Genomic DNA, 9365 nt, shown 5'->3' with positions numbered 1-9365 from the left:
TGTGTCCTTTAAAGCGAGTTCTGAGGACAAAAGAAGGGAGACAGAGGGAGGAGCCTTCCAGATGGAGGAGACAGCTAGTGCAAAGGCCCCGAGGCAGAACTAAACCGTGGCATGCTAGAGAAACAGGAAGAAGTCATCCAGATGGCTAAAGGGCGCAGAGTGGAAGTGGGGAGTGGGTGGCGTGGGAATAAAGAAGCGGGTGGGCCGAGGCCAGATCACCCTGATTAGTCTACCTGTGCCATGAAGCCACTGAGGTGCTCTGAGCTGGGTGGAGGAGCATGGCACAAATCTGTCCACGAAGGCATTTTGAGAAGACCTCATGATCAAACCTGCATCAAAACCATCCAGAGTTTGTGGGAAACACTCTAGCCAAAAACCTCTGGGTAGGGGACCCAGACATAAGCATGTTCAATAACCATACCAAGGATTCTCATGTGTACTGACATTTGAGGACCACATAGCTGTACTTAATCTTCTGCCTTGAAGGGTCACATCTTTTCCAGTTTTATTCTTCAACTTGAATTTGTAAACTGTTAGGATAGGGAGAAAGAAGGATGTAGAATAAAGCCTACAGTTTTCTTGAATCTTCCCATTTGAAGTCACTGGTACTTGGGCTGAGTGAGGGACTTGTATGTTATGAAGGCTTAAGAGAGAAAGAGTGTATTGCTAACATTACAGGAATTATCTTGAATAAGAGAAGGGCATTCCTCTCAGTGGCCTCTGGCTGAACTGATCCAACCTACTACTTAGACTTACAGTCTAAACAGACTTTAGGCAGCCTAGGAGATCTGGCAGTGGAATCCAGGGCCTGTCAAGTAAAAGACTGAAGTCACCCGCTTTGCTTCAGGGCAAGACACTGAAAATCATCTGCACCCCCAGGGAGTAGGGGCGAAAGAGGGGGGTAGGTCTTGCAGGGACTGTAGCTCATCTGAATCTTAGAATGCTTTTGAGCTCACCCTGGCTTCCTGGGATGCTTTGGGATCTGGCAAAAGCAAACATAATTCCTTTCTAGAATTATAACTGCATCTTAGTCCTCTAATTATTTCTATAAAAAATTTGTAAATATGATGTTCAACATGGGATTCAAAATAACCAGAGGCACACAAAGACATGACAACATGAGAGACAATTAAGAAAAACAATAGAGAGAAGAAATAAACCCACATGGGCTTCAGATGTTTAAGTTACAACACAGACTTAAAAGCAACTATGCTATTTACCTTCAAAGAGATAGGAGATAAGCTTGAGAATATTGGTCAGAGAACTAATAGTTATAAAAAGAATCAAATGTAAGTTTTGGAAATTAAAAATACAATAAATGAAATTAAGAACTCAATAGATGTGTTTAGTAATAGAGATAACCCACGAGAAAATTGGTAAGATAGGCTAGAATATTATGCTTATACTATGGTCTGTGGACAAGCAGCACTGACATAAGCTGGGGGTATTTTTTTAAGTAGATTTTTAAATTTTTAAATAATTTTAGATTTCAGAAAAGTTGCAAATATAGTACAGAAAGTTCTCATATAACTCACACCCAATTATTGCAATCAGTAATATCTTATATTGATATGGTATATTTGTTACAATTAATGAACTAATACTCAAGTCCAACTTTATTCATACCTCCTTAGTTGTTTTTTTGTTTTTTGTTTTGTTTTTTTTAATGTTCTCTTCATGCCTGGGAGCATTTTAGAAATGCAGCATCCTGGGCCCCACTACAGGCCAAGTGAATCAGAACCTATATTTTAATGAGATCCCTACGTGATTTTAAAGACATTAAAATTGGAGAAGCATTAGTCAGAAAAAGGAAAATTTTCAGAAAGGAAAAGGTACTAAACAACACAGAGGAGAAAGGAAGAGGCACAGCAAAGATGGTGAGACTCTGGTCTTACAAAAGTGTAGTTGCAATCTCCAAACAAGATTACAGAGAGACTGGATCCCAAGCAAAAATTTAAGAGACAGTGGTTGAGGGCTCTCCAAAAATGATACAAGATATCAAGCCACAGAGCTTAGAAGCTCTAAGAACCTAACAGGACTAAAGGGAGAGCCACAATAGGACCATCACAGCAATTCTGTTCAAAATCACAAACAAAAATAAGCAAACAAAAACAACTGTAAAAACATCCCAGACAAACATTAAAAACAGATTACCCGGGAAGGAGTAATTATTGGATAGACAGGTGAGAGCACAGAGCCTGTAGGCTGCTTGGGATTCTGTGTCTCCCTCCCTCTCTGTCAAACACAGAATCCCAAGCAGCCCCTCCAGGCTCTGTGCTCTCAGCACAGAGCCTCCAGGGGAAGGACAGAGAGAGATGGAAACACAAAATCCCAAGCAGCCTCCAGGCTCTGTGCTCTCAGCACAGAGTCTCCAGGGGAAGGTAGAGACAGAGGGAGACACACAATCCCAAGCAGCCTCCAGCACAGAGGCTCTCAGCACAGAGCCTCCAGCGGAGGGACAGAGAGAGACGGGGACACAAAATCCCAAGCAGCCTCCAGGCTCTGTGCTCTCAGCACAGAGTCTCCAGGGGAAGGACAGAGAGACTGGGAGTCAAAATACCAAGCAGCCTCCAGGTTCTGTGCTCTCAGCACAGAGCCTCCAGGGGAAGGACAGACAGAGAGGGAGACACAGAATCCCAAGCAGCCCCTCCAGGCTCTGTGCCCTCAGCACAGAGCCTCCAGGGGAAGGACAGAGAGAGATGGAGACACAAAATCCCAAGCAGCCTTCAGGCTCTGTGTTGTAAAGCACAGAGCATCCAGGGAAGGACAGAGAGAGTGGGAGACACAGAATCCCAAGCAGCCTCCAGGCTCTGTGCTCTCAGCTCTCACAGAATTCTATATCCACCAAAAAATTTCTTCAGAGATGGTGACATGAAAAAATTCAGACAAGTAAAAAATGAGAGATTTTTTTCATCAGCAGGCTTGTACTGAAGTAAATACTAAAAAGTATTTTTTGGGTAGAAGGAAAATGATCCTAGACAGAAATCTGAAGATGCAGAAAGAGACAAAGAAGAAAAGAAATGGACAACATGTGGATAAATCTAAATGACATTCAAGTGTGTAAAATAATAATGTCTTATGTGTTTAAAAGTCATAAAAATGAAAATACAACCAAAAGCAGAGAGTTAAAGTATTAAATAAAATCACAGCATTGTCCAGAAAGAAAAACACCAATTCACACTGGATTTTGGAAAGTCATAATATGTGCTAAAATCTCTAAAATAATTATTAAAAGAATGACTAATAATCTGCAGATTCAACGCAATCTCTATCAAAATACCAACAGTATTCTTCACAGAGCTAGAAGAAATGATCCTAAAATTTGTCTGGAACCATAAAAGACCCCAACTAGCCAAAGCGATCTTATCAAAGAAGACAAAACTGGAGGTATCACAATCCCAGGTTTCAAGATATACTACCAACTTGTAGGAATCCAAACAGTATGATACTGGCACAAAATAGACACATAGATCATTAGAACAGAAGAGAGAGTCCAGAAATAAACCCACAATTATATGGTCAATTAATCTTCAACACAGGAGGCAAGAATATGCAGTGGCAAAAAGACAGTCTCTTCAACAAAAGGTGTTAGGAAAACTGGACAGTAACATGCAAAACAATGAAATTGGACCACTCTCTCACACCATGCACAAAAAAAACTCAAAATGAATAAAGACCTAAATGTGAGACATGACACCATAAAACGCCTAAAAGAAAACACAGGCAATAATCCCTTGAACATTGGCCTTAGGAACATTTTTCTGGATGTGTCTCCTGAGGCAAGGGGAACAAAAGCAAAAATAAACTATTGGGACCTCATCAAAAGAAAAAGCTTCTACACATCTAAGGAAACCATTAACCAAATGAAAAGTCAACAAACTGAATGGGAGAAGATATTTGCAAATGATATATCCAATAAGGAGTTAATATCTGAAATATTCAAAGAACTCATACAACTCAACTGCAAAAAACTTGTAATAATGCAATTAAAAATGTGCAGAGGATCTGAATAGACATTTTTCCAAAGAAGACATAGAGATGGCCAACAGATACATGAAAAGATGCTCAAAACACTAACCATTAGGGAAATGCAAATCAAAACCACAATGAGATATCATCTCACACCTGTCAAAATAGCTAAAATCAAAAGCACAAGAAATAAGCATTCGTGATGACGTGGAGAAAAAGGAGACCTTGTGCACTGTTGGGCAGAAATACAAACTGGTACAACCACTGTGGAAAACAGTACAGAGATTCCTCAAAAAAATTAAAAATAGAAATACCATGTGGTCCAGTAATTTCACTACTGGGTATCTACCCAAAGAAAACAACACCAATTTGAAAAGATACATGAACCCCTATGTTTACTGCAGTATTATTTACAATAGGCAGGATATGGATGCAACCTAAGTGACCATCAATGGACGAATGAATAAACAAGATGTAGTGTGCATGTGCAATGGAATGCTACTCAGCCATTTTTAAAAAGGATGAAATCTCACAATGAGTGACGACAAGAGTGGATCTAGAGGTATTATACTATGTGAAATAACTCAGGCAAAGAAGAATACCATATGATTTCACTTATATATGGAATCTAAAAAGCAAAACAAATGAACCAACAGAGGGAGACTCATGAATACAGAGAACAAAATGGTGGTTGCCAGAGGGGAGAGGGGTGGGGGAAAGAGCAAAATATGGGAAGGGGATTAAGAGGTACAAACGTCCAGTTATAAAACAAATAAGCCACAGAGATGAAAAGTATAGCATAGGGAATACAGTCAACAATATTATAACACCACTGTATGGTGGCAGATGGTGACCACATTTGTTATGGTAAGTCCTGCATAATGGAAAGAATTGTCAAATCACTATGTTGTACACCTGAAATTAATAAAGTGTTGGACGTCAACTATACTTCAATAAAAAAGAGGAAAAAAGAATGACTAAACATACAAAATGCTTCTGTTAACAGAGGGACTAATGCCAATATAAAAATCCTTAGTCAAAAGAAAGGAAAGAGTGGGGAGAAAAGCTAATATAGAATAGGCAATAAAAATGGAAAGGGACTAACATGATGGATTTAAACAAAAGTTATCAGTTTTTACATTAAACGAATGGGTCTATGTAACAAAGAGAGTCTGCCTCCATTTTTGGAAATTTCAGTGCCGACAGGTCTTAAGTCTCACCCTTCCCTCACCCTCCCCCACATCCAGGAAAACTGATAAGCTGGTGCTCTCTCCTTTGGCACCAGTAGGAGATGCAAACCACGTAAGCCCCCAACCCAATACTCTAACCACAGTCTCCCTTCCTTGCTCTCTCAAGCCATTTCAGACCTCCTCTGGGAGCCTGACGTGTTCTCCCAGACAGCTTCACTTATGTAAGTGATAAACCTTTTCATATCCTCTGGCATATATGTGTGGTGCCAGCAGCCTCAACGTCCAACACATTTTGCGTAGGGACCTATCATGCTTCTTCAGTGTGGCTAAGGCAGTTTACGTATTCTAATTTAAAAAAAAAGAAAGATTATGACACCTGATTTAACAATACAAACCCCAACTATATACCATTTATAAGAGATGTACCTAAAACATAGGGATCCAGAAAGGTTGAAAGTGAAGGAATGAAAAAAGATTAACACGGAAACCTCTAAATATATTTGACTTTGTTAGATTAACATTTAAAGATAAAGGAGACTTTAAGGTAAAGTGTATTACCAGAGATGAACACTTTTTTAAAAATAAGTAGTTCAACTCACTACTATACAATGGAATACTACTCAGCGATCAAAAAGAATGAGATCTTGCCGTTTGCAACAAGATGGATGGAACTAGAGTGTATTATGCTAAGTAAAGTACGTCAGGCAGAGAAACACAAATCTCATATGATTTTGTTCATATGTGGAATTTAAGAAACTCAACAGATTAACATAGGGGAAGGGAAGGAAAAATAAGATAAAAACAGAGAGGGAGGCAAACCATAAGAGACTTAAATACAGAGAACAAACAGGGCTGCTGGAGGGGTGTTGGGTGGGGGGATGGGCTAAACAGGTGACGGGCATTAAGGAGGGCACTTGTTGGGAGGAGTACTGGGTATTACATGTAAGTGAGGAACCACTGGGTTCTACTCCTGAAACCAAAGCTCCACTGTAGGTTAACTAACTTGAATCTAAACAAATTAAAAAAATGTTTCTGAATAGTTCAATTCAGAGGATAATGCAATTATTCTAACACTGTATGCATCCAATAAAATCGCCTCAAAATATAAGTGTGTGAATAAAGTATCAGAGAGGATACAGGCAGGAGATTGTTGTGCACCTATTTCAATAATCAAAAGAGCAAGCAGCCAGCCAACTGAAATATAGTAAATGTAGACAACATGATTAGCAAACTAACACAATGGACACATCTTCTACAATCCCAAACACAAAAGATACATTTTTGTTCTCAAGCCTACATGGAATATTTACAAAAATGGACCAAGTGGTAGTTGCACGGGGCTTTCTTTTTTGATAAATCATTGTGCTGTATATTTGTATTTTATTTACATTACTGTTTTTATACTATTTCTCCACATTAATCTGGAAATTCTCTGCCTAGGATTATTAAGACCCTCCACCGTGTCAGAGACTGAGGCTCTTTCTATTTCCTGTTTTCACAACACATATATATCTTCCATTTTCAAGGCCACCCCTGGTCCAAAATGACTGCTGAAACTCCAGCTGTTGGAACCACTTTCCAAATATGGGAAGAACAAGATAAGAAAAGGGATTTCACAGCTCGTTTAATTAATTAATTAATTAATTTAGAATGTGCAGGCGGGGAGAGGGGCAGAGGGAGAGGGAGAGACAATCTTAAACAGGCTCCATGCTCAGCACGGAGCCTCATGTGGGGCTCAATCTCATGACCGTGAGATCATGACCTAAGCCAAAATCAAGAGCTGGATGCTTAACTGACTGTGCCACCCATTTAAAAACAAAACAAAACATTTTTTTTTTTACAAGCTCATTTAAAAAATTTTTTTCAAGAATTTGCAAGTCCTATTTCTGCTTGTATCTCTTTGGCCAACACTTGTTACTTTCATATCTAGCTTCACAGAGGCTGGCAAGGGAACTTTTATTTTGGTTGGCCATGTAGCCAGCAAAAAAGAAAAAAGAAAGAAAGAAAGAAAAAGAAAAAGAGGGTTTCAATGCTACACAGGGAAAACTAAAATGATATCCAGACACTGAAATGGAAAGAGAGAAACAAAAGATTCCCATTTTGATCTTATCTTATTAAATAAACAATTTTTTTTCCAGCCCCAGCCTATCACCACCACCACTATCAGAAAAAGACAAATGTAGCTCCCTAGGGTCCTCTTTGGCTGTATTCTTTTGGGGTAGTATAAGGTGGGAATGGATGCATCAGGGAGGAATGCATGAGCAAGCAGTTACTAGGTCAAATGAGTTTTGCATCCATACCCTAAACATAGTAGGTTTAACAAATAGCTATGGAAGTTGTGAGTTCCAAGTTAAAATGAGTGAACTGCATGGAAACTGAAGTCATTAATAAATACAGCCTCTATTTCATGTGGGATGTCCAAGGCTAAATCAAATGCAACTGTTGAAAGGCCAGATGTTATTCCCATTGCTACATTTCAGTGTTTTCCTGGAAGTGATCTCACCGTGATGGCAATGCTGTTGTCCAACTGTGCATACTATTTATATCTAGAACCCCAGCTTTCAGGTTTATAATGCAACAAACTGAAAACAGCTATTGCTTTGAATATTGAGCCTGTCAAGGGAATTCAAGCAGAATCCTCGGACTGTGGTGTATTAACTCTGATGGCTGTCCAGAAGGCAAGAACTTATGTAACTTGTAAACACGTGGGGGTTATTGTCATGGGGATCTGATGCACGGCTCAGACAATGCTACCACATTGACCCATGTGGGGAATCAAAGTCTCCACTGTCCTTCACTGTCCTCTTCTGTGAAGAAACAAGTTAACCACAATTATCACCTACACATTACAAAGTGTATGTGGAAAAGGACTTTGGGTCAGAGCCATAAACACAGTGCCAATCCTTAAAAGAAAAAAAACACAACAGAAAAGAAAAAAAGAAAAAACAAAACAAAGAGAGGGGTGCCTGGGTGGCTCAGTCATTTAAGTGTCCAACTCTTGCTTTTGACTCAGGTCATGATCTTGCAGCTTGTGGGATTGAGCCTTGCGTTGTGCTCCATGCCAACAGCATGGAGCCTGCTTCGAATCCTCTCCCTTCCTCCCTCTCTGCCTCTCCCTTGCTTGTGCTCTCTCTCTCTCTCTCTCTCAAAATAAATAAACTTAAAAAGAAAAAAGAAGAAAACAGACTATCAGGAAGAAATGTGGTGATGCCTTTGATCTGGAGTGTTTTCTTATTTTTGTTTTCATCTTTTTATATACTTTTTTTTTAACATTTATTCATTTTTGAAAGGCAGAGAGAGACAGAGCATGAATGGGGGAGGGGCAGAGAGAGACAGAAACACAGAAACAGAAGCAGGATCCAGGCTCCAAGCTGTCAGCACAGAGTCCGACGCGGGGCTCGAACCCACAAACCATGCGATCATGACCTGAGCTGAAGTCAGATGCTTAACTGACTGAGCCACCCAGGTGCCCCATGTTTCGACCTTTGTAAATGTGAGGGCGAAGAGATGCGTCAGGAGAAAACAAACTGTTTTTGAAGACTAGCATAGAATTTTTTAAGCAGAATTATAGCACTTTGGTTTTATTTGTTCATTTCACAATAACATTATTTATATGAAGGACAAATGAGTTATTAACATATTGATAGCTAAATATACTTTTAATATTTCGCTTACAGTATAAATGGGAACATAGATAGTTCTTGTGGTATATCAATATGAAGGAAACTAATGCCTTAGAATGATAGAAACAATAGCTAACATTTTTGGGGTGCTTCCCATGGGCCAGGTTATCTGCTAAGTGGCTTGTATGCTTTATTTCACTGAATAGAAGGAGGTTCTAGTATCATCCCCAGATTCAGCAGAGGAAAACGAGGCACGGGGAGGGTATATCACTTGCCCCAGCCCACAAGTCTCTTGAGAAGCAGAGCTGGTATTTGAGCGCAGGTTGCTGGCTCCAGAGACTGTCCTTATGAGGCTGGACTGCACAGCCTGGGATTAAATGAGACATAATGCATTTGGGGAGCTTAGCCTAGCACTTGGCATACAATGACCGGCCAATAAGGGCAAAGTGAAGGACATTTATTCAAAAACAGACCAATACAAGCTGCAACTCACATACCTTCCGCATCACTGAAAATGCCAGAGAGGGCAGTTAAGGTAATGAAAGCTACGAGGAACCTTGAGTTGAGGGTCACTTTTTGGGTC

This window comes from Panthera leo, chromosome A1, assembly GCF_018350215.1.
Source record: "Panthera leo isolate Ple1 chromosome A1, P.leo_Ple1_pat1.1, whole genome shotgun sequence".
In the NCBI taxonomy this organism is placed as follows: Eukaryota; Metazoa; Chordata; class Mammalia; order Carnivora; family Felidae; genus Panthera; species Panthera leo.
Note: the sequence above shows the minus strand (reverse complement) of the source record.